Source organism: Jaculus jaculus, chromosome X, assembly GCF_020740685.1.
Source record: "Jaculus jaculus isolate mJacJac1 chromosome X, mJacJac1.mat.Y.cur, whole genome shotgun sequence".
Taxonomy (NCBI): domain Eukaryota; kingdom Metazoa; phylum Chordata; class Mammalia; order Rodentia; family Dipodidae; genus Jaculus; species Jaculus jaculus.
Window position 1 is genome coordinate 153030941 of NC_059125.1, and position 26666 is coordinate 153057606.

Genomic DNA, 26666 nt, shown 5'->3' on the forward strand with positions numbered 1-26666 from the left:
TTATTACTGGGATCTGCCTATTTCTGTCTCCTGAGCTATGAGATTACACTTGCAAGCCAGCATACTTTGTGTTTACATGGATGCTGGGGATCTGATCTCAGTCCTTCACATTTGTGCAATGCTTTACCAGCTAAGCCATCACTGGAGCCCCATGTAAATAATCTTTAGAGGAATACGGGCTATGTGGGAAAAGCCCACTCCATTATGGCTCTGGCCCTATTCCTCCTTTGTCAGATTGCTAAGAACTGACTGATTTTTCTCCCAGTGTAACCATCGATACCCAGAAAGATAGAAGATAATGGTAGCACGGCTTGAAAAATTACCTATGCCATGCTATAGAAACTAAGTCAAAGGGAGATGATGCAATTTTTACCTGAGAGAGATTAGTAGCCATAAATCAATAAAGTATAATAAAAATGAACCAGGATGATGCAAAGGAGGCACTGGATGTACAATGATATATGGGAGATGATTAAATGAAGAATGCATGAGAGAGAGAAAGAGGGAGAGTGAAGAGAAAGGTAGGAGGGAAGGAGCTCCTCCCTCCTGTGGCCAATATACATGCTAGATTAGTGGACATTCTTCCTCTCCTGCTATTCACCAAGCCCACTCTCATGGGATCATGAACAGAGTCTCTCTTCCTGCAGCCCACAATCTAACTACTCTACATTGCGACAAAGGTACAATATGCAATGTATGGAATACTAGGGATTTGATCCACTTGAAAGAATCCCTAAAGCAGACCAAAGAGATGCAAGGCTAAAATGGAGTGCTTATCAGGCAGAAATGATCACAAACCAGGTGAACACCACAACATTCCCTGAATCCTGGCAGGAGACAGATTTTTTTTTTCTCGAATTGTCCAGCAGACACTCACAGGTAAGGAGAAGGGTTTGAGGGTCTGGGCCACCACAAGCTGCAAGATGGAAAGAGGAAATCTGGAGAGAGAGAGGGAGAGAGAGGGAGGGAGGGAGGGAGGGAGGGAGGGAGGGAGGGAGGGAGAGAGAGAGAGAGAGAGAGAGAGAGAGAGAGAGAGAGAGAGAGAGGGAGCAAAGAGGGAGGGAGGGAGGATGCTGCTTACAGAACAGGACCCTGTTCCAGTGTGTAGAAGACTTCTAGTGAATACAAGCATACGAGTAAACTGCTAAACAGAAGTAAACCACCACCCCACAGATATCCCAAGAGAATGATAGATAACTCTGCTCAGCCCGAAAGTAACACAGGTACCAGAGGCTTCCCCTACTCAGGAGAACACAAAGGCTCATGATTCAGGAGGCAGCAGCCAGGGATTTCAGAAAGACCTGATATCCTTCCAACAAGTACGAGGGATGGATGCAAGGATTATGAATATCCAACCCACAAAAAAGAACAAAATTAATTAATAAAAAGGATTCAGATAGAAAAGGAAATAATAAAGTTGTCTATAAAAATCTGGGGGCTAGAGGGATGGATTAGCTGTAAAGGCATTTGCCTGCAAAGCCCAATGATCCAGGTTCAATTACCCAGGACCCACGTTAGCCAGATGCACAAGGGGGCATGTTTGGAGTTTGTTTGCAGGGACTGGGGACTGGAGGCCCTGGCGTGCCCATTCTCTCTCTCTCTGTCTCTCTCTCTCTCTTGCCCCCTCTTTCTCTGTCAAGTAAATACATAAATAAATAAACAAGCTGACCTTTAAAAAAATCTGATGGAAATCTGTAAGAGTCAATGATGGAATTTAGCAAGACTCTAATGAAGCAGCTAGGAAGCTAGCCACCCACTTCCTAATCACAAGCGACTGTTCTCATGTTCCGCTACGGTAACCTCAAAGAGCTACAAAATTCCCACCCTGGTGTTTTTGTGCTGTTGAGCTTCCAGCATATAGTATTTTTTTAAATTTTGACAGAAAGATAATCCAGTGCTTGCAATGACATAGTGAAACCAGAATTTGGGCAGGAAGGTGTATTCTCTAGAGAAATTTTGTACAATAAGTCAAAAATTTTAAGTAAAAAATGCATACATGTTTAACTTAGTAGTTCTGCTTCTGACAATTTAGCTCAATAATAGGTATTCACAGCTTGGAGAGATGGTTCAGTTGTTAAAGGGATAGGTATTATTATGTAAAATTATGTATAATCTGGGAAACTTGGACACTATAAACATTCAATGATGGCATTCTTTTTAAGCTATGGTCAATACTTTTTCAGGGAGAATATTAGAAAATGGAAAAGTACCATGTTTTATGCCCCCCTCTGTGTGTGTATGTCCTTGTTCTTATATGTGCAGAGGCCAGAGGACAGCCTTGTCAACCTCAACGATGCCATTGACATTTTTGTGTGTATGAGTCTGTGTATGATGTATGGCTGTATGATACATGTGTGTGTATGTTAGAGGACAACATCACTGTTGGTCCTCACCTTTCAACCTGCTTGAGTCTAGATTCTGCAGGATTCTCCTGCTCCTCCTCTTATCTAGCCATAGGAGCATTGAAGTTACAGACATGTTCTACTACTTCTGGCTTTATGTGGGTTCTGGGGACCAGAACTCAGATCCTCTTGCTGGACTAGCAAGCACTTTACTCCTGGAGTCTCCTCCCAAGCCCTCATCCACCTTTTTCTGAGACATGATCTCTCATTGCGTGAAGCTTACCAATTAAGCTAGATTAGCTTTTCAGTGAGCCCCAGGGATCCTCCTAACTCTGCTTCCCCAGGCCTGAGATTTTAAGCACATGCCATCCTACCTAACCCCAAAAGGCAGTGTTTTAAAATATTAAGGAAAAAATAAGAGGAAACTTAAAAACCTGTATGTTACTTTCATACACACATATGAATAAAACTGTAGGATTAATAAATTTTATTTTTGTTGTAGTACTCAGAACAGAACCCCAGACTTCCACCATGCTAAATAAATACTCTACCCCTGAACTATATCCCAAGCCCCAAATTTTCTAACTTCAAAATTATTGACTGTATTTTGTGCTGAATGGCTGGATTTAAATAATATACTTTTTCTTCTATTTCCTAAATTGTCTTCAAGTACACTATACTACGACAAGATATCATTATCAGAATTGCCACTCCCCCTATTGAAGTACAAAAGATAACTTGGGAGGCATCTACCTTACCACCAGAGAGTAAAGTCAGAACAAACAAACAAACAAAAAACCAAAAAACAAAGAAATGGTACTTTGTTTTATTTACTTCAGAAACAAGCATTTAAGTATTTAAGTATCCACTCTTAACAACAGGAAAACAAGTCTACCAAGAGACTACTATGGAGAACATAAGAGTCAAAAACCAGGACTTTGATATAATATTGAACCAAAAACATTAAATGCTTCTGCCTTTGTCATGTGTGGATGAGGAAAGCACCCAAATACTAGACATCAGGCCTCCTTCCTTGTCCTCATTTTACATCTGCCACTAACTCTTGATTCTGAATGTTCCTCAACACCAGGAAAAAGTGGTCATGGAAGATGTTAATGGAAATTCGGAAGAGATTAGGGTCTTCAGACGTCAACCTACTAAAAAGGAGAGAGACACCATCAGAGAAAAGATATCTGTACAAGTCCCCAGCATTCTGCTCTTGCTTACAACTAAGCACCCGATCCTCCAATACATCACCCCCAGAGTGGAGACTCCCTCCCCCACCCCCGACTACAGACTCTTGGAGAACTAACGCAGACAGGGTACTGTTATCCACTGTGAACTCCTGCTGAACCATCATTTGTTGGAGCTGAGCATTTGAGATCAAAGACGTGCGAGCCATGTGTGCTTCCAGAGGGGAACGGAAAGGCACTGTAACAGAGCTGGTGGGGGGTATTATTAAGGCAATATCTAGTACTTTCTATACCATTTGCCTCAGTACACCTATAAGGTCTGGCTCAAAAACTCGCTCTCCTGCCTATACCAGGTCAGTGCAAGCCATCTCCTCAATGCTCAGTCTTTCCCCACCGCACTCCCTCAGCCCTCTGCCATATAAGTGACTCCCTGCCCTGTCAGAATGTTAAACCAAGTTGTACCTGACTGCCCACAGACACACTCTCAGCCCCTTATTAAATAAATATGCTGTGAACGTCTTTGAAACATGCCCCCATACCCTTGCCTGCATGTTCTAGCTACCACCCCCGATTCCTGGTCAAGGGGCTCCACAAAAAGGATACAACTCCAGGAGTCGATTTCCCATCGCCATCACAGCAGCTCCGCTGGGCCCGGAGGCGAGTGGTGCCTGAGCGTCCTGGGGCGCAGCAGCTGCTCCTTCACCAGGCCCCCCTTGCTGGACAGGGCCTCCCTCGTCGGGGTCGCCCGCAGCAGCCTCGTTACCGGGATCCTGAGCGCCGCGCGGCTCCCGGACGTCGTCTTCGTCGTCACTGCGGCCTTCGCCCGCTGAAGAACGGCCGGGGCTGCGCTGGTCTTCGGGAGCACGAGGACGATTCTGCCCTCTATGCTCTCCTTCTTCTCCTCCTCCTCCTCCCGCGGCTCCGCCGGTGCCCACTGCGGGCTCCTGCGTGTCCACTCGGGCCTTCCTCACGGAGCCCGCACCCGAATGGCGTCCTGAGGAGGAAATGAGGCCGCGAGTCAGGCCCCGCCCCTTTCCCCAACGTTCGTGGCACGTGAGGTCCCTGAGGTCTGTGGCGCCTGTGGAAACAGGAACTCACGAATATTGGTTCCCACTAAGCTTGCCCACTCCCTGGCCTACGGAGACTATAATGGGCCATACAGCTTGTGCTCCCTCTCACTGTTGTTCCTTAGGGCATTTGGGAAAATACACCCCTTCAAGGTGGCTTCTCGCCAAGCTGGCACATTGAATGCCACAGATCCCGTGGACAACAGAAAACCTAGTCCTGAGGAAGCTCAGTCTGGTGGTAGTTGTAGGCGGTACAACTCAAGGCTTCAGAGCTCTTGCGCAAATAGGCCCCCTCTGTCCTTCACCCCTCCGCATACAGGCCGTGACATATGGTTCTGCTAGGCTGCCCCCCAGTTGTTCCCTCAGACCTGGAACACCCTTGCATACAATGTAGTCCCATTTCCCTCACCAGGTGAAGGCATATGCATTAAGGTGAAAACTTAGTTGGTGCTCCTATGGAGGTTTTTCTTTTATTTTTTATTTTTTTAATTTTTTTTATTGTCATATTTTCATTTTTTTTTAAATTTTTATTAACATTTCCCATGATTATAAAATATATCCCATGGTAATTCCCTCCCTCCCCACCCCCACACTTTCCCGTTTGAAATTCCATTCTCAATCATATTACCTCCCCATTACAATCCTTGTAATTACATATATACAATATCAACCTATTAAGTATCCTCCTCCCTTCCTTTCTCCACCCTTTATGTCTCTTTTCAACTTACTGGCCTCTGCTACTAAGTATTTTCATTCTCACACAGAAGCCCAGTCATCTGTAGCTAGGATCCCCATATGAGGGAGAACATGTGGCCTTGGTTTTCTGGGCCTGGGTTACCTGACTTAGTATAATACTTTCCAGGTCCATCTATGGAGGTTTTTCTTGCAGGGCAGTGTCTTTGACTGGCTTGCACCAGGTGTTTCCTGAGGTACATAGGTACTATGAGGTGTCACTCAGTTATAGCAAGTGCCTCCCTGAGGGGAAGCGAGCAGGGCTGAGCCACCACGCAGGCTTCAGACTAAGGTTTCTAAGCTGCTGTAGACAGGGATGAACGTCAAAGCCACCCTGGTGGCTCAGGAAACCTGAGCAAGCCCAGAGACTGGCTGCCTCAGAACTCACAGGAACCTCACACCACTGGCCACTATGGAGATGACCTACTACAGCCTGTAGCTTATAGTCAGCAGACCTGACTATATTGTGAACAGGACAGTCCACAAATTCAGTCATGTAAGTATGGATGGCCCTGACCACAGCCAGGGGACCAGAGAAAAGATTGTTTCACTGTATTTGATTCTGTTCAATCACAAGCACTAGGGATGTTCAGTAAAAAGTGGGAATGATGGAGAGTATAGAACAGTCTCTGATGAATACATCTAGGGAAATGCCAGAACAGAACACCTAAACAATGATCCAGTGGCCTGGGTGGGTGCACACGTGGGTGGTCCAAAATTTGAGACACAGATGTGAGGGCAGCCTGGATGACCTCAGGCCTCAAACTGATAGTCTTGAGCCACGGGCAAAGTAAGGTCAAATGACACCGTAACCAGGTTCTACCATCACTGTCTCTATGCCTTTCTTGTCCCACACGGAAGCAGAGATGGCCTTCACTGATATATCTGAACCCTTTAGAACCAGTCTACAAGGTGCAGCTCAGAGATACCTCATAGTGTCTGGTACTGTACTGGCTATGTGAGTCAAAAAAGGGACCTGGGTGGGAGGGTAGTGGTCTGCAGTTGGATTTGACCTCCATCAGAAGGTCCATACAAGAGGTCGATATAAACTGTCAAGAGAACTTAGGGTGGAAGAAGGCATTCCTAATGCACTTGGCATGTCACCAATACAGAGAGCCAAGGAAAAATACTTGTTTTTATCATGTTTCTCTTTTTGTCCTTCAGTTTTAGCTGACTGAGTCCTAAAGAATCCTCCCAACTCAAAATCTCCATCATGTGTCTGGCTTTGTTTTCCAAGTTGATGCAGACCATGCAGTGCTTTGTGACCCATGTATTATTATACTCCAGTCAGGCAAAGGGTGCTAAGCCTAACCTAGTGTTTCTTAGTTCATCCATGCTTCCCCAGGGACTGAGTGCATACAGCAGCTGCCACTTTTTCATGCATTGGTTCTTGGCGATTGTCCACACTACTGTTGCTCTGTTACTAAAGGAGAGCTGCTTAAATGTTGTTACCCCAGAAAATAAATTTAGTCTACTCCTCTGCATCTGAGGATCATTTCAGTTTCTGTGTATCTACATTTTCATGATTTTGTCATTGTGTGGAAGGGATGATTCTGGAATTCAGGTATGTATCCAGATGGTATTTATGATGGCAAGTCAAGAAGTACAAGAAAACAATTCTTTCCTTTCCTTTAGTATTAACTTCAGTGGACACGTTTGAGGATTTTTTTTAATATATATTTTTTAAAATTTTATTTATTTATTTGAGAGCGACAGACACAGAGAACGACAGGTAGAGGGAGAGAGAGGGAGAATGGGCGCGCCAGGGCTTCCAGCCTCTGCAAACGAACTCCAGATGCGTGCGCCCCCTTGTGCATCTGGCTAACGTGGCACCTGGGGAACCGAGCCTCGAACCGGGGTTCTTAGGCTTCACAGGCAAGCGCTTAACCGCTACACCATCTCTCCAGCACTGGAGGATTTTTTTTTGAGTTCCATCCTAATATTTTTATATGAAGTACATAACAAGAACAGAACATGTATGCTTTCTCAGGTTCATCATTGTTATAACTCAATTTCTAAATCATTTTCATGTAGCATATGAGCTTGTCTAAAAAATCTTCACAAACATGTACTGTAGTGTATGCATATACACTTATAATGTAATTGATGCTTTCATTCTTTTCCACCATGAAAAGTTATGATTCATGCAATTCTATAGAAGTCTTTGCATGAATAATTATTTCATCCATCTGAATTATCAAAATAAGATACTAAATTAAACTTTACATTTTTATTCATATCTGAGGTTGTTGATATACAGTATGACCTTACTGTCCAGAAAATGTGTTCTCTCTCAAGAATTCTTTTTTTTAATTAATTATTTATTTATTTGAGAGCGACAGACACAGAGAGAAAGACAGATAGAGGGAGAGAGAGAGAATGGGCGCGCCAGGGCTTCCAGCCTCTGCAAACGAACTCCAGACGCGTGCGCCCCCTGTGCATCTGGCTAACGTGGGACCTGGGTAACCGAGCCTCGAACCGGGGTCCTTAGGCTTCACAGGCAAGCGCTTATCCACTAACCCATCTCTCCAGCCCTCAAGAATTCTTTTTAAACAAAGAGTTTTATTATTTTTTAAAGCATTTTATTTATTTGCAACAAGGGAGCAAGAGAGAGAGAAGACAGAGAGAGAGAGAATAGGTGCTACAGGGCCTCTACCCACTGGAAATGAACGCCAGATACATGTGCCACTTTGTGCATCTGGCTGTGGAGTTATTGAACCCAGGTCATTAGGGTTTGCAGGCAAGTGCCTTATCCGTTGAGCCATCTCTGCTGCCCCTAGGGGTTTTTTTTTTTTTCCCAAGTGAAAACAGTTCTTATTATAGTGTCTTGAGGTGCAACAATGCATCGGGTTGCTATGGAAGGGGCAGGGTTGGTATGGAAGGGACAGGACAGGGCAAGGGATGAAACAGAACAGTGCCTCCATTAAGAAGAGACCACTGGGGGCTAGAGAGATGGCTTAGCGGTTAATCGCTTGCCTGTGTATCCTAAGGACCCCGGTTCGAGGCTCCATTCCCCAGGACCCAAGTTAGCCAGATGCACAAGGGGGCGCACGCATCTGGAGTTCATCTGCAGTGGCTGGAGGCCCAGGCGCGCCCATTCTCTCTCTCTATCTGCCTCTTTTTCTATCATTCTCAAATAAATAAATAAAAATAATAAACAAAAATTTTTTTAAAAAAAGAACAGACCACTGGGAGATGGGAGAGAAGAAAGGTGACACAGGGTTTCAGATGTAGGTGGGGCTGGGAGGGAAGCTGCGCTAGGTGAGGCTGGGAACTGCTGGATATTCCTATGGTTGGATATTGGGTGTCAGGTGAAGCTTAAACAGTTCCCTTGTGTGGATGAGCATGAAAGAAGGATGAGGGAGAGTTTGGGGAGCGGGTCTGAGCCCGCAGAGAGTCCTGTCATTCCTGAGCTAGAGCCTGACTACAGCAGTGCAGCCTGCAGTCTGTTCAGTGTGGGGATGGGGGGTACAGGGAACAGAGCCACTAGAGTCTCCACTCCTAACACTCAAGTACGGTGGATGTGGTGGCAGAGCAGGCAGGCAGCCGTCCACGTGTTACCAAGGCCTGTCCTGTGCTGCCTGAGCAGCGGCTGCCTGGGGAGGCAGGCGGCATACAGTGTTTGCTTAGGAGTGCTTTGTTCCAGGCCAGCGTCTACTGCACATGCCCTACATCCCTGTGGTGCCCTAGGGGCTGTGTAATGCGCAGTGGCCCCCAGCCCCAGGGTTCCACAGGAATGAGGTAGGGCACTTACAAGGCCCAGACAAGAGCACCAACAAGGAGGGAAGGGGAGGGTCACCAGCACCATCTTCAGGACTAGTAGCTGGGGTGGGGCAGGGCCCAACAATTCCCACATTCCAGCGCAGCCACATCCCCAACCTAAGTCAGGCTCAGCAAGCCCAAAGGGCCTTTCCCCAGCCCTGGCTCCTCTGCTGCCACACTAAGAGCAGTGGTCCCAAGCAGCTTTGGGAACCTGCGTGGATGCAGTGATGCAGGCCTGGGCTGCGCTTCTGTAGGTTCCCTGAGCCCCTAGGTTTTAAAAATACATTTATTTGACAGAGAGAGAAAGAAGGATTGAGAGAGAGAGGGAGAGGGAGAGGGAGAGGCAGAGGGCGAGAGAAAGGGAGGGAGAGAATTGGCACACCAGGGCTTCTAGCCACTGTCAATGAACTCCAAATGCATGTGCCACTTTGTGCAACAGGAATTAAGTGGGTACTGGGAAATCAAACCTGGGTCCTTAGTCTTTGCAGGTAGGTGCCTTAACTACTTAGCCATCTTTCCAGCCCCCATGCCCTAATTTTTATACATTATTTACTTGCAAGCAGAGAAAGAGAGAGAGAGAGAATATGAATGCAAGCAGGGCCTCTTGATACTGCAAAGAAACTCTAGACACATGTACCACTTTATGCATCTGGCTTTATGTAGGTACTGGGGAACTGAACCAAGGCAATCAGGCTTTGCAAACATATTCCTTTAATTGATGAGCCATCTCTCCAGTCCCATCCCTTCAGAATTCTGATACTGGGAACATCTCTATCACCACTGAGTCTGATTTCCACCTAAAGAACAAAACTTAATCTACATGGAGACATCAACCAACCACATGAAATTGGATAGGTGTTTTGAGAATTATGACTGAAATGGTTTCATATCAGTGGAGAAAAGTTTTGGGACAGTTTTGTTAGGTGTTTAGGAGAGGGTGTTAGCTTGCTTTATTCGTTCGTGGTTTTGTCCAACTCTCCTTATGGTCTTACACTTCAAATATTACTTCATGGACCTTACTGCCTACTTTTGTATGTGTGTGTGTGTACATGTGCAGATGCACGTGCCCATGGTAAACATGTGTGGAGGCCAAAGGAAGATATCAAGTATCCTCCACCACTCTTCCACTTTATTTCCTTAACACAGGGTGTCTCACTGAATGAGTCAGTTTTTCAGAAAAACCCAGTGAGCAACCTATTTCCAGCCTCTTCATTGCCAAGGTTGAAGGCACATGCATGACCACACCTGAATTTTACACATTTTATTTAACTTCATTTTGACAATTCCATACATATGTAGTATATTTTCTTATATGTACACCCATTACCACCTGTTATCTCCTCCCATTAAACCCCTTCTTCCCTGCTATTTCCCTTCTTACTTCTATGACTTTTTAAATTTTACATTTAAAATATTCTTATTCATTTATTTGAGACACAGAGAGATAGACAGAGTGCATGAATATGGGCATTCCCAGGCTTCCTGCTGCTGCAAACAAATTCCAGATGCATGTACCACTCTGTGCATCTGGTTTTACATGTGTACTAGGGAATCAAACTGGGGCCATCAAGCTTGCAAGAAAGTGCCTTTAAGAGCTGAGCCATCTTTCAAGACCCTAATTTTATTTTTTTAAACTTCATTTTCTACTTGGCAATTTGTATACATTTATAGGATATATTTTGAACACATTCCCTCTTCATTACATTCTCTTGTCCCTTCTCTCAATCTCCAGTCCATCGAAACCCTCTTCTTCCCAGCTCATCCCTAGGCAACTTTCATGTTTTCTCTCTGTGTGTGTCCCATTATGTTCAATTAGAGTTACGTGCATGTGCATGGATGGAGAATTATTGACCAGTGCAACTTAACTAATGGTTACAACTACTGAAGAAAATGTCCATACCATCCATTTAATGCCAATAACTCTTCAGAGAGAGATGGCCTCTGTACGCCGTCCACCACCATCAGTGACAGAATATGGATGGGCCCAGCAATGTGCAGATAACAGTAATTGCTGTGAGATCATGATTCAATGGCCATGTGATATCCAGAAAACAGAATTCCAGCCAGAGGAAAGCCCTCCCCAACCTCTGCCTCTTGCATTCTTACCACCCCTTCTTTTGCAATATTCCACAAGCCTTGAGGGGGGTGATATAGATGTTTTATTTAGCACATATTGCTCAAAGGTCACTTATTCTCAGCACTTTGTATACTTATTTTTTTTTTTACTTTTTATTTATGAGAGAGAGGAGAGAGAGAGACAATTGGCATGCCAGGCCCTTAGCCACAGCAAACAAGTGATATCACAATGTCAGAAAATGGTTCCATGTCTTATACCTCCCTTGGCTACATTAAGTTATAATTTCTGGACAGTTGGGACATTTCACATACATTGGTGTGTGAGTTTTATGTCTACGTCAGTGATGAGCTCTTAGGAGCCTATGGATTTCTGCTTTGATACGTGTTGAGTATCCTCAGCATCTCTCTCCTTCACCCTGGTGCTGCTTGTCAGACTCAGAATGGAAGCAGCACTCTTGCTCATCTCCCCACTTCCTCTGTGGTTTTGTCTAGGCCTTGACTGAGATGTGAGAAGTGGTTTATCTCTTCAGGTCTCACTACATAAAAAACAAGCAAACAAACAGATTCTCCATTTGAAAGAAAAGTCAGCATTGGTTAAACTGGATAAGTGTTATTGACTTAGGGTGAATTTGATGGATATAGCCCCTCTTTCTGCCAAAGACTAGTGGGAGCTTCTCATTGGAGAGCATAATCTTTGTCTCCATAGGATTCTGACCTGGTTCCCAGTTCCACATATGGGTTCCTTTCCACTGAGTGGATCTCTTAGCCAATCAGAAAGCCACTGGTTACAAACTCTTTGTGCCACCATTGCACTGGTGTGTACAACATGTCAGGCTGATTGCTTCTGAGTATCTTAGACCCCTGGCTGCTCATGGCCTTGTTGGCCACTTTCCTCCAGTAGCTCATGTAGTGCTTTCTGGCACAAGACAGGCTGTCTGGGCACTGGATCTCTTCTGGATTCCAGCTGCGTCTCTCTGTGTTCTACACTAGCAGCATATGGTGACTTCAGTAATAGGGTTTTACATTTTACCTCAGGCAGGTAATCAAGTGCTTTGACAGAAGCCTGTCTTGTTTTGGGAACCTCGTAGGTCTCTCTGATTCACGGCTCAATGTGGGTAGCAACTGATTTCTGGTACCGGGAATTGCAGAGTAGAGCTAAAAAAAAATTTAAGGTTAGATTTCATACTATCTCCTGCCGGGCCCTTCTCTTCAAGTATTCCCCCCATAGTCCTGTTGAGGGTTAAGTCTTTTAATCTATCTTCAAGGATCAATAAAGTTTTCTATGGTACCAGTTCATTTTAAGTTTAGTTTTGTGTTTATTTCCCCCAACTTACCCTGCAAACCCTTCCATACCTATTGTCTGGGCCTTGAGTTGCCTAACAGGCATGCCAGCAACTCAATCTGGTCCAGGTTAGGAAGCACAGATGAATGAGAACATATGGTGTTTGTCTGTGATTGTGTGTGTTCTCTGAGTATGATCTGTGCAAAGTTTGTCCATTTTCCTACAAATTTCATTGTATCATTCTGTCTTACTCCTGAGTAGAATTCCATTATGTAAATGTACCAAAATTTCCTTATCCTTCATGCAATGATGGGCACCTGGGTTGATTCAAATTCTTAGCTATTACAAATTGAGCAGCTATAAACATAGTTGAGCAAATATCTCCGTAGCGAAGCATGGAGCAATTAGGGTCAATGCCCAGTAAGAGATTGAATGGCTCTGTTGGTACTTCTATGTTCATTGTTGTTCATTGTTTTTGTTGTTGTTGTTTGTTTCTTATTTTGTTTTGAGGTAAGGTCTCACTCTAGTCCAGGATGACCTGGAATTCACTATGTAGTCTCAGGGTCACCTTGAGCTCACAGTAACTCTCTTACCTCTGCCTTCCAAGTTGCAGCAGATGGCTTCAGGTTCAATGAGATGAACTTTCAAACCAGGCACAGTTAAGGAGGAAGGGCTATTTATGGTTTGTTTGTTTTTGGAGATAGGGTTTCACTTTAGTCCATGCTGACTTGGAATTCACTATGCAGTCTCATGGTGACGTCAATCTCATGGTGATCCTCCTACCTCTGTCTTCCAAGTGCTGGGATTCAAGGCATGAACCACCATGCCCAGCCAAAGAAGGAAGGGATATTTACTAAAGTTTACAGATCCAGGGAAAGTTCCATAGTTGTAGAAGTTGGCCCCATCTTACAGGACCAGGCAGAGAGAGAAAAAGCCAAAAGCCACAGAGCACACTTCAGGAACTCCAGGTGCAACTAGACACTTTGCCTATCTTTAGAATGGAATTTCAAACCCATCACTACACCTTAAGATCTGCTCAGTGACATCTTCTCCAGCCAGGTGGCTGTAGATCCAAACTATACACTAATAAAACAATAACTATATTGGGGCCATCTATTCAAACTACCCCACCTGTGCTGGGATTAAAAGTGTGTCCTGTCGCGACCACCTCGACCAGCAAGAATGACGTGACCCAAGAGTTCTTCATTAAGCAGTTTATTCAGGAACCTTGAACAATCTTCTGACCCCGGGGAGAGCCGACCCACAAGCTAAGTAGTCCTGCACTAGCCAACCCTAGTGAGCCACGTGGCCCATGCAGATAGGTCCACGTTTAAGGAAGCAAAATTAGTTAAGCAGCCTCAGGCAAATATGGACTTGTTTATCCAGAGAGCACTTGCTATCAGGCTAGCGGACGGTGGAAGCCGATGCCATCTTCAGGGCGCGGCACATCGCAGCTCTCCACAGTGTACCACCATGCCCAGTTCTAAATGTATCTTCTTTAGAAACCTTCATATTGATTTCCATAGTGGTTGTACAAGTTTTCATTCTCACCAACAGTGAATGAGGGTTCCTCTTTACCCACATCCTCAACAATATTTGTTGTCATTTGATTTTTTAGTGATCGCCATCCTTACTGGAGGGTGGAATCTCATAGCTGTTATAATTTGCATTTTCCTGATGCTTAGGGATATGGAATATTTTCATATATGTGTATTAGCCATTTGGATTTCTTTCTCTGAGAACTCACTATTCAGTTCTTTGCCCCGCTTTTTCAGTGGGTTGTTTGATTTTTTTATTGTTTAGTTTTTTGAGTTCTTTGTAGATTCTATATATTAGGCCTCAGTCAGTGGTACATCTGGTGAAAACTTTCTCCCATTCTATGGGAGAATAGTAGCCCAGGTTAATTTTCAAATAAGCAAAAATGTTTCAGTCACCAGAAGGCCAGACTAAGACTTAGGTAAAGTGGTGACTGATACAGGGTCAATTCCCTAAAAATGATGCAGAGCCTGGGGTGGGAAAATATACAAGGAAAGCCCAACCCTCCTTTTCCTGAGGCTTGATGATAAATGGAGGCACAAAGTCTCCCAAGACCAACATTACCATGAAAATCTGCCTGAACAGGGACTAGGAAGACCTCTGGAGTAGGCTGGAGTTTTCAGAATTTAATCGACTAAACGTGAGAGGAAAGGAAAAGTCATACTTGGGTAGCGAAATCCTTGCCTCTGCATTCCTGCTCCCAGACGGTCATGCAGCCTGTTACTGTGTGGTTTGAATGTGAATGTACATTCCCAATGGTCTCTGGTAGTTTTGATTAAGCTTGGAAATTAAGCCTCCAGTAGCCTGTTAGGGGAGGTGTCAATGTGGGCTGATCTTAAGTATAGTCCTTAGGTGTGTTCAGAGTGGTTTGAAATCTGGTTGTTTGTGCTTCTTGGCTGCTGGTGGTGTCTCATTCTGCTATGCATCTATGGAAGTGAGCCAGCTTCTTCTGCCATTGATGGTGTTTCCTCTGGATTCCTTAAGCCTACAACCCTTTTCTCCCACAAGCTCTTTCTGGTTGAATGTTTGTCCAGTAATGTGAAGGTAACTGCAACACCACAAGACCCAGCTTACTAAGCTCCTTAATAGTGCCTGTTAGATGACTACAGGCCCAGTCCACCGAGCTACCTCCTTACATTCTTTGGTGTCTGCACATGTGCAATGGAATACCCCTTTAGTCAGTGACAGGGCTAGCCACAAGCTGCCACTCATAAGTCCTCTCCCGTTTTGTAACTCATATAACCAGGAAAAGGTGGATCACTCAGAACTCTCTGTGAACTGCTCCATCAAGTGATTCTTCATACCGGGTCAGGTATGGGCAGCTGATCTTTGTATTCATAAAGGATAGGTGAGGGCACCATGAGGTCATACTTACAGATCCCATTAAGGTGACTTTGTAACACAGACCTACTTCCTCCTAAACCATCCTTGTTGGCTACAGAAGCCCACTCACACAGTCACTTCAGGGGATGCTACCCATACCACACCCTCCAGCCAGCTCCAATGGCAAACTGCAGGCTCACTCTTCCAGAGCCCTCTATTCCTTCATACCTCTTTCTGTTTGCCATGTCATCCCCAGATGGGCCTCAAACCTCTGCTTGTCTATTCCAGACCACTCCCACGTCATCCTTGAGCCTCTGCCATGATCTGTGGAAAGGATGCCACCCCAGCATTTGGCTTCCCATGCTATCTAAGGAAACCCAGTCCATGGTGTCTTACTCCTGCTCTGAATCTCACAATCATCCCTTGACCAGCAGAACTTCCTCCACAGTCATGCCCTCCACTCCTGCACCTTATCAACCTCCACGTATACACCTGCAAGCCTTCAATTGACTCTGAACAACTTCTGCTGTCCTGGGCTTCAAAGCTTCGGCTGCCAGTCTCCCTGGCATTCTTTGTTGCCTGCTATGCCACCTGTTCTCCTACCTAGGACCTGCGTGGCTGCTGGGATCTTCACACTAGCACCCACCTCCTGCTCCACTGTCCTTCTCTGGCTCTACTGAAGGAATAAGGTACCCTTTTCCCCACAAAGCACCTACCAAGGCCCAAAGCACCTGTGGAAACAGAACCTGTCAGAGGTTGCTTCCTGCTATGCTGAATGGCTCTGAGAGACCTCTGATGACCCAGAAACCTCTGTTCCCAAGCAAGGATATTCCCTACCTCTCTAGGTCAAATGAACCCCACTTGCTTCTTCCAAGCAAGAACACCCTGGCTGAGCATTTCTAAGAACTTGAGTCACAGAAAGCCTGAGGCTTTGGGACATTTAGCCAGATAGGAACCATGGGTAGTACAAGGAGATCTTCAGAGTGCCTGTGTAATCAGGTGAAACCTGTCTTTGGACACCCCTCCACAAGACATTAAGGACCTGACAGATGGTTCCACCGTGCTGCATCATTCTAACCAAGAAAACCCTCATCCACACAACACATCCCTCACCAGGTGGGCATCCCCCCAATGACACATGTACCATTGCTAAAGGAGCCAGGGCCATCAGGCCTGGGTGTTGGCCGAGGGCAGTCACAGGCATGATGCATATGCTTCTCTGCCTTGGTGTTCTGAGGACAGAACAACATATGTGGGTCCTGACAAGCTTGGGCAAGCCCCACATACCTTCCCTCCTCAAGAACTGGACCACATGGGATAGTCAGCAGAATGGTCGCAGGGGCACTTATCCGAATGAGCGCTGGGTGTGTATTTCAGGCTAAGGAAACTTATTTGGCATTATCTCAGTCTGACAGAACCACATGCCAGGGTAGTGACTATAGGCAGATGTGTATCTTGCAGGGTTAAGACTTGTAAGCATTATTCTTCCCTAGAGAATGCAGAGCACTTTCCAGCACTGTGACAGCTAGTCAGCAGTGAGGAAGCTTCCAGCTCAATTCTAACTTGATGTCTCAGTGTCCTGCAATTGAAGCATGTGAGGTCTTCAGCAATAGGGTCTTTCCATGTACCTTGGGGGGTGGGGGGGTTAACCACTAGCCTTGGCAATAGCGGGTATTGTTTGGGGGACCTGGGAGGCTCTCCTGGCCAGCCAATCACTGGGAGGTATCCCACCCGTAGACGATTTTCTTTTTGTCATCTGTTAGCTGATTTTCAGATGATGTGTGTCCTGCCCCTGTGGAGCTGCAGAGCACAGCACGGCACAGCACAGCACGGGAGAGACTTTCTAGGGTCACACGTGAGAAGGAGCGCCCTCTTCTGTTAAGTTTGAGAACACTGAAATCTTGGCAAATTGCTTCTGGCATTTCCAGTGTGTTCTCTTTTCTCACTCTCACCGGGATAGACATTCTCTTTCCTCTGTCCCTGCTGTCATTTTGCTGTATTTTTATTCTATTCGCAGAATTTATTATCCTCAGTGAAAGTTCTGGTCCTGTAACAACGCTTTGAGAGTTCATTGGGACAAGTTTGTCCCAGCTCCTTCAGATCTGGCTGTTGGCAAATGTTCAGGCTGCCTGGAGTGTGGGGTGTTCTTAGTTGCTGCTCCTCTGTGAAGCTAGGCCCCAGAGTCTCCAGGGCTACCTTCTGTCTCTAGGGGTTCTCACCTCCTCTCTGGTGTGGGCTCGTCCTCTCTTCCTCTTCCACGCTTACCTCAAAAGATTACCACATAGAAGTCAGATTTGACAGACTGGAGAGATGGCTCAGTGGTAAAGGCACTTGTCTGAAAAGCCAAGGGACCCTAGTTCAATTCCCCAGTGCCCAATGTAAAGGCAGATGCACAAGGTGGTGCAAGCGTCTTGAGTTTGTTTGCAGTGACTAGAAGCCTCTCCCCTCTCTCTCAAATAAATAAGATATTTTAAAAACAAATATCAGATATTTTTCTAAGCAAATCTGATGAGAAATCCCATTAATGGTGGTTTCCTTGGGCTTCTGTGTCTGCTTCATCCATATCCCTGCATCAGGTTTGTGGTCTCCAGTCAACCCGGTGAAAAGATGCAAACATCTTCCCCTTCTGGTTGAGGCCCTATGTGATGAGGGCTCCACTCTAGGGTCATGGATACCTGATTTGAAATTGATAGTTGTCAGAATACTCCCTGTACTTTCTAGCCTCCCTTTTGTACCATTTCCTTCATAACATCGGAGTATCACTCTTGTCTCTCATTAAGTGGGAGATAACAAGCTGCCCTACTCAGGCCACATCCTTCCCTTTCCAGCCTGATGTCCACCAACCCGATCTAATCCATGCTGAGCTGGACTTAGCTTCCCAAGAAAATTGGATCTCACCCCTTTTCACACAAGCCTTCACGTGTTTTCCAAGCTCCAGTCCAATGCTAGCCTCTGGGTGTCGCGTTTCTTCCCACCTGGGACCCTTTGGAGGAAGCTGCTGACTCCAGGAATCCTTAGTTCATTGGCGCATCCTGTACCCCTCCTTGCTATAGGGTTAATTTTGTCTCTGTACTCTTGTGACCAGTTTACCCACACCTTGTTTAACAACCTTTGCTACTTGACATGTGTTATAAATATGTGAAATTTGTAGACACTGCTTCCCAAGTCATAGATGAGGACATGGAGCTAGAAAGAGGAAAATAGCAAGCTAGAAGCATTTTTTCAGTCTTCTTAAACTGTGGGATATCTGCTAGCACTCAGAAAGAGTAAAAATAGGCATCATTTGCCAAGAGTGTAACATATGGCCCTGGTGCAACCTCTCAGACTTCAGACAAGGAGCACCTCTCTGACAAAAGGCCCAAGCCGGGGTGTCCTGAATTCAGCTATCAAGTTTATACTGCTCCCCATTCATCATGCTAATGGCTGAGTGCTGCTGGGGCGCTAAGGTTGGCTGCTTCCTGGCAGATGTGGACTTCTCCAGGTGGTTGGATCTGAAACCAGAGTTCAGTTTATGCTACCCATCACTTACAGAAGCCAATGAGCAGAGATAGAAATTGGATATTAAAATTTTGCTTGATGGGGCTGGAGAGATGGTTCAGTTGTTAAAGGCATTTGCTAGTAAAGCCTGATGAACCCAGGTTTGATTCCCCAGTACCCACATGTGGTAGCTTAAATTTATGTCCCAAATAGGCTCAGAAGTATATTAAAGCAACCTGGCTGGAGGAGGTATCACTGTTGGCAGATCCTGGGGTCCAGCCCTAAGGTGTTGCTGGGGGCCGATATGATTTCCAGCCGAAGGTGTGCAGCGCGCTTGAGCTCTGCCTGGGGTTCCCAGTATGTGCTTGCTTGTGCTGCTGCTGCTGGTTTTCTCTCTGCATGGATTCGGTAAAAGGGCCCAATTTCTTCCAGCATTTCAGAACATCCCCTGGATCTGCTGTTCCTCCCATAAACTGTGTCTGGTTTGGGAGATATTCCCAGCAGTATGGAGCTGACTACGACACCAAATAAAGCCATATACACAAAGTAGTACATGTGTCTGGAGGTCACTTGCAGTGGCAAGAAGCCCTGGAGTGCCCATCCCCCCACCTCTCCAAAGGTAGAAATAAAAATATTTTTTAAATTATGCTTTGTTCAGAGAGCCATTAATCTGAGAAGACAGTGGATCTGACTCCTACCTCGTTTCCAGCAGATTAAGGGAGGGAGTCAGCCATATTTCTAAGACATCTGATACATGTTTCTCTTGTCATCGTCTCCTGCATGCACTCTTCCCTCATTTTGTGTGTACTTGGTCTTAGGTACTTCTTGACACAGTGTGGGGGTTTGAATAAATGTTCTCCATAGGCTCATGTGTTTTGAATACTTGGTTCCAAGCTAGTAGCAACTTGGGAAAGTTGTGTGGCCTTTGTGAGGTGGAGCTTTGCTGAAGGAGATGTGTTGCCAGGGGCAGGTTTGGGAGCAATATAGCCCATCTCCAAGCCCAGTTTTCTGACTACTTACTTCCCTCCTGCTGCTGCGGAGAAGTAACCCAGGCTTTCTGCTCAGGCCTGTCATGATTTCCCCGCCATGAAGAAACTTCTTGAAACTGTAAGTCTGAAATAAAACCTTTGCTTCCACTAGCTGTTTCTGGTGGGATGTTTTGTCCAAGCAACTAGAAGGTGACTGCTACACTCAGGATCTAATTAGTTTTTGATATTATTGACCTTGTACTTCTCCAAGAGCATCTCAGCTGGTCAGTGGTCAGCTCAGAACAAACAAGTAATTAACACTGTGTATGTACAAAGCTATTGATAGCTCAGGTATGCAGATTACTTTCTATAATGGAGCACAAATATGTCCTTATAACACAGAATATAAATGTGCTCCCAACTGCCCCTCCTACCCCTTCTCAGATCCAGTGTGAAGACTCCATGGCAGTCTTGTCAAATTCATCTGAAAAGTGCACAGGCATCTGAGACGCTTCCTCCTAACTTCTCTTCCTTCTTTCACTCTTCCACTTGGGATCCTGTGTACGTTGCAAACTGATGGTTCTGCCTGTCTGTTTAGGGTCCCTCTCCACGTTTCATGACAGTCCTCCAATAAATGTCTTCCAGGTACATAATCTAATCTATTCTGTGCCTTCCTCTTGAAGAACCCAGGCCAGACACTCTTCTAAGGTTTTCGTGTGTATTTTCTTCATTAGTCCTTATAACTAACCATGAGGTGGGGAGAGTATAATTTCCATATAAAGAAATGGAAAACATAAACTATTTTGTTGAATATCATTTCTAAATGACGTGTCTGAGATAGTTGGACCCAGAGAAGTTGAATCATACGGTTCCTCGTAAGTAGACCCCCCAACTCCAGAGGACATGATCAAGGACTGTGGTTTAGAGAACTTATGGAGGTAAGTTGGAGAGAGGAAAAGTAATGACTGACCTATAAGAATGTGCCTACCATATGGAGTCATTGTGAATTGAGATGAATCTTAAGAAGGCTCAAACTGGCCATAGTGATGAGAAAGCCAGCTTCTGATTCATCTACCTTCAGCCAGTGGAAGACTGGGACTTTTTTGTTTGTTTGTTTTTTGTTTTTCCAAGGTAGAGTCTCACTCTGGCCCAGGATGACCTGGAATTCACTATGTAGTCTCAGTGTGGCCTTGAACTCACAGTGATCCACCTATCTCTGCCTCCCAAGTGCTGGGATTAAAGGTGTGCACCACCACACCTGGCTGAAGACTGGGATGTTTTCAGATGATGGAGATGTAAGTTCTGGGCAGCACTTATGGATTGAGAACCTCCTATGTGCCCAGCAAGGGGATCAACATGTAAAGGCTCCTGCTGTGATGCAGAATTGACCATAAAGAAACCAGGAAGGAAATTCATAGTTACTTTAACTTCAGTGGTGATAAATGCCTTGATATGAACTCAACAGAATGACGTGATAAGGTGTAGAAGAGGTTGGGAAGATCTTTAGGCAGGGTAGTTTAAGAAGCTTTTTCTGCTGGCAGCGAAGCACCACTCCAAGTGCAAGTGATGGCATTTAAAGTCAGGGGATTGGCTGAGGTGGCCTAGGGCACTGTGGTTTTCCAACTTAAGGGTGCATTAGAACCACAGAAATGGCTTGCTGAAACTCTGGCTGCTGGGCCCCACCCTCAGAGTTTCTAATTCTTTAGGTCTGGAGTGGGACCCAAAAGGTCATGTTCCCATTAGGCTCCCAGGTCCCACACCCTTGGGTCTGAACAGAGGTAGTTGAAGTAAAAAACCTAGATTTAGAGGTTGGATTTAAACAGGGCAGATGAAGGGGAAGGAAAACCAGGAGAATGAGATGTCCCTGAATCCAGGTGAAGCGAGTTGGAGAAAGTAAGGAGCGTTCACTTACACTGACCTAACTAAAAAGACTGAGATCCATGACTGAGATATAAAATTAGATTTAAACAAGAGAAAAGCCATTGATGGTTTTGGTAAGAACCAATGTGGTGTTAGGTGGTTTTCAGTCTATTGAGGCAAAAGCATTTTGTTTGCAGAACACTTTTTGATTCTGCTGACACTATGTTTTGAGAAACCTGATTTTGGGATGGTGGGAACAGTGCTTGTGGTGTCTATTCTCCAGCTGTTAGGAAGTTTTGGTATTCATCTATAGCCTCAAGTTTGCCAAGATGTCTCTTGCTTCTGAGATAAGGAAGGTGCTACTTATTTTGTTTTTGTATAAGCCATTATCTGGATACACTCTGCATGAATCCTGTAAACTGAGCTGTTCTAATAAAAATCTTGCAAAGTGCTGATTTGGGCACTCATATGTGGGCATAGCTGGAAGTCCCCTTGTTTTGTCAGTCAGTTCTTTGGCATCACTCATTCAGGACTTGCAACAAGTTCAGTTGGTGCCAATAGAGTGGTTCCAACTGGGTGGCGCCTGAATAGGGACCCTAAACAAACCATAGCAAAGCTTACTGAGGAATGCCAGAGAGGTATGTGATTCTGGTAAAGTGTGCAAGGAGCCTACTGTGGGACACCAGGGTAACCATGGGTCAGACCCAAAGCAAAAGGGAAAATTATATGTGCATATTGTGCAAGATGTCAAAATCATCAGGGGTTAAAAACAAAAACAGAGGGCTGGAGAGATGACTTAGCAGTTAAGGAGCTTTCCTGCAAAGCCAAAGGACCCAGGTTCGACTCCCCAGGACCCATGTGAGCCAGATGCATAAAGTGGCACGTGTCTGGAGTGCATTTGCAGTGGCTAGAGGCCTTGGTGTGCCCATTCTCTCTCTCTTTCCCTCTCTCTGTCACACAAATAAATAAGTACATTTTTAAAATAAAAAAGAGATTTTTATGAGCTCTCTGAATATATAGATAACTTCTATCACTGGCTACCCCTACAGGTCACTCTGTGGATGCAATAATGGAAGTAATGGAAGGAAGTTTAAAATCTTTTAAGCAAGCTCACCGGAGAGGTGAAGTCATTTCTCTAAATGTTTGGTCTTTGGGCCATCTTGTTACTTTAGCTATCTAGCCATTACAAACTCCTACCCCATCAATAACTGGAGACCTTAAGGGTCCCATAGACACTGCAGAAGACAAAATTAATTATGAGGAGGATGAGCTATCCTCATCCCCAACATGTCTTTCATCATTGGAGTCTTCTGACTCCAAGGAAGATGATAAACCTCAAGCTGCACATGCATGCTCCATGGTAAAATCACAAGTTTCAAGTCAACAGTTTAGGGAACAATATTCCTCAGCTCTGGACCCAGAGACTTGAAGGGGAACTTCAAAGAATCCTGTCTGGAGGACATTCCTTAATAATACACTGCACACAGTAAGAAATGAAGAAAGAAGGAAATAAGGAGGGAAACAGTTTAGGATCAGATGTAAAATGTAGGACAGACCTAATTAAAGGGTAGAGAAATATATATTCAAATTTAGACAAAAAGAAAAAAATTCGTAAAAGCGCTGCAGCAAAAATACAAGGAAAAATTTATAATGAGCTCATTCTTCTTCTGTTTTAAAGGTATTACCAACTTAAAGTGTAAATATCAATGTTTTGATGATATAGTAAAAGGTTTTATAGCTGGGTGTGGTGACACACTACTTGGGAGATAGAGGTAGGTGGGTCGCCATGAGTTTGAGGCCACTCTGAGACTACATATTGAATTCCAGGTCAGCCTGAGCTAGGGTGAAACCCTACCTCAAAAAAAAAAAAAAAAGGCTTTATCATGACCTATCTCCAAAAACAAAAACAAGGCTTTACAAGTACATATTTGCAACCTTAAGTATAAAGGCTAATATTAGATGCTTTTTTTTTTTTTTTTGGTTTTTCAAGGTAGGGTTTCACTCTAGTCCAGGCTGACCTAGAACTCACTATGTAGTCTTAGGGTGGCCTCAAGCTCTCAGTGATCCACCTACCTCTGCCTCCCAAGGGTTGGGATTAAAGCCGTGCGCCACCACACCCAGCCATTAGATGCATAAATTTTGATGAGTTCTTTTGAAAACAGGATTTACAATAATTGTTTCTTTTGAAAACAGGTTTTAAAATAATTGTATTTATTTTTCAATGGTCATAGATAATAAAAAATAGGATATACTTCTAATATACATTAAAGGTTCTTTTTTTGTTGTTTTTTTTTTGTTTTTTTTTTTGTTTTTTTTTTTTGGTTTTTCGAGGTAGGGTCTCACTCTAGCCCAGGCTGACCTGGAATTCACTAGGTAGTCTCAGGGTGGCCTCGAACTCATGGCGATCCTCCTATCTCTGCCTCCCAAGTGCTGGGATTAAAGGCATGCATCACCACGCCCGGATAAAGTTTCTTTAATTAGATTGATTACAATGGATTTATTTTTTAGGGTTGATGTACAAGTAACCAATGCAAAATCTTTATTTTATAAGGTTGTTGTAGATTTTTATGTTCTAAATGTCTTTTTTCTTGCAAATGTTATGATTTCATTTTGGGGATTTTTTAAACTTTTTTATTGCATAATTATAGACAATAAACCATGATAATTCCCTCTCTTCCCCCAATTTCCTCTTCACAGATTCACTCTCTGCCATACTTTCTCCCCTTTTCCATTAGTCTCTCTTTTATTTTGACATCATCATCTTTTCCTCCTATTATGAGGGTTTTGTGTAGGTAGTACCAGGCATTGAGAGGTCATGGATATCCAGGCCATTTTGTGTCTGGAAGACTGCATTGTAAGCAGTCCTACCACTCCTTTGGCTCTTCAGTTCTTTCCACCACCTCTTCTGCAATGGACCCTGAGCCTTGGAGGGTGATAGATATGTTTCAGTGCTGGACACTCTTCTGTCACTTCTTCTCAGCACTATTGTGCCTTTTGAGTCATCTCAGGGGTCACCACCATCTGAAAAGAGAAGGTTCTCTAACCAAAAATGAGAGTGCCATTAATACATGGGTATGAACATTAAGAAAAGTGCTTATACATGTAAGTACAATGATTGAGATGGAGAGGTAATATGATGGAGAATGGAATTTCAAAGGGGAAAGTGTGGGGCGGGGGTGAAGGAGGGTATTACCATGGGATATTTTTTATAATCATGGAATATGTTAATAAAAATTGTGAAAAGAAAAAACAGAAAAGTGTTTACAAGGCAGTTTGGTGAGCATAATAAATGAATATAGCCAGGCAACAACAGACATTACACGGCTAGAGCTAGTGACAGTCTCCACCATAGTTTTGCAGTTTCAGGTGTGGTATTGAGATATTTGATCCTTTTTGACTTGATTCTTGTGCATGGAGAAAGGATCTATTTTCATTCTTCTACATGTAGATATCCAGTTTTTCCAGCACTACTTATTAAAGAGGCTGTATTTTCTCCAATGAATACTTTTGGAATTTTTGTTGAAAATCAGATGGCTGTAGCTGCCTGCATTTACATTTGGATCCTCTATTCTGTTCCTTTGATTTCTGTGTCTGTTTGGGGGCCATTACCATTCTGGTTTTTGTTACTATGGCTTTGGAATATAGCTTAAAATCAGGTATGGTGATATTGCCAGCTTTACCTTTTTTGCTCAGAATTTTTTTTGGCTATTCAAGGATTCCTGTACTTCCAAATGAATTTTAGGATTATTTGTTCTATTTGTGTGAAGAATACCGCTGGAATTTTAATGGAGAGTGCATTAAATATGTATATTGCTTTTATTAGCCAGGCTTGGTGGTGCATGTCTTTAATCCCAGCATTCAGGAGGCAGAGGTAGGAGGATCACCATGAGTTTGAGGCCACCTTGAGACTACATAGTGAATTCCAGGTCAGCCTGAGCTGAGACCCTACCTTGAAAATCCAATATATTGTTTTTGGTAAGATTGGTAGTTTTACAATATTGATTCTTCCAGCCCAAGAACATGGGCTGTTTTTGTATTTCCTAGTGTCTTCTGCAATTTCACTCTTGAATGTTTTAAAGTTTTCATTATAGAGATACTTCACTTCCTTGGTTGAGTTTATTTTTATGGTACTTTATTTTTTGTTGTTGAGAAAATTGTGAATGGGAGTGTTTCCCTGATTTCATCTTCAGCATGTTTATTGTTAGTATATAGGGAGGCTACTGATCTCTGTGTGTTAATTTTATGTCCTGCTACATTGCTAAAAGTGTTTATGAGCTCTAACAGTTTGCTTGTAGAGTCTTTAGAGTCCTTTATATATAGAATCATATCATCTGCAAATAATGATAATTTGATCTCTTCCTTTCCAATTTGTATCCCTTTTATGTGTGTCTTTTGCCTTATTACTATAGCTAAGAATCCCAGTAGTATATTAAATAAAAGTGGGATAGTATACACCCTTGTCTTGTTCCTGATTTGGAAAAGCTTCAAGCTTTTCCCCATTTAATATTATGTTGTGTATAGGTTTGTCAGAAATAGCCTGTATTATGTTCTCTCTATTTCCAATTTCTTTAGGACTTTCACCATGAAGAGATGTTGGATATTGCCAAATGCCTTTTCTGCATCTATTGAGATAATCATGTGAGTTTTGTCCTTCAGTCCATTTATATAGTGTATTACATTTATCAATTTGCATATGTTGGATCATCCCTACATCTCTGGAATAAACCTTCCTTGGTTAGGATGAATGATCTTTTTGATATATTCTTGTATTCTGTTTGCCCATATGTTGTTGAGAATTTTTGCATTAATGTTCATGAGGAAGAGTGGTCTGTAACTTTATTGCTTTGTTGTCTCTTTGTATGGTTTGGGTATCAGGGTAATGCTGGCTTCATAGAAGGAGTTTAGTAGTATTGCTTTTTTATTTTATGGGAAGTTTTCAGAATTGATAGTAAGACCCTATTGCTGAAGACTCCACATACTTGGGCTGCAAGGCTACTGAGAAATACCACTGGAACTGAGCTGATAACCTCCACCTTGTAGACCAGCTG

The 26666-nt window shown here is 43.9% G+C and overlaps 1 pseudogene; it reads right to left on the minus strand.

Annotated features, from left to right (window-relative positions):
• Positions 1–3354: 3354 nt before the first annotated feature.
• Positions 3355–26666, minus strand: part of LOC123456595 — a 34697-nt pseudogene continuing 11385 nt past the window's right edge.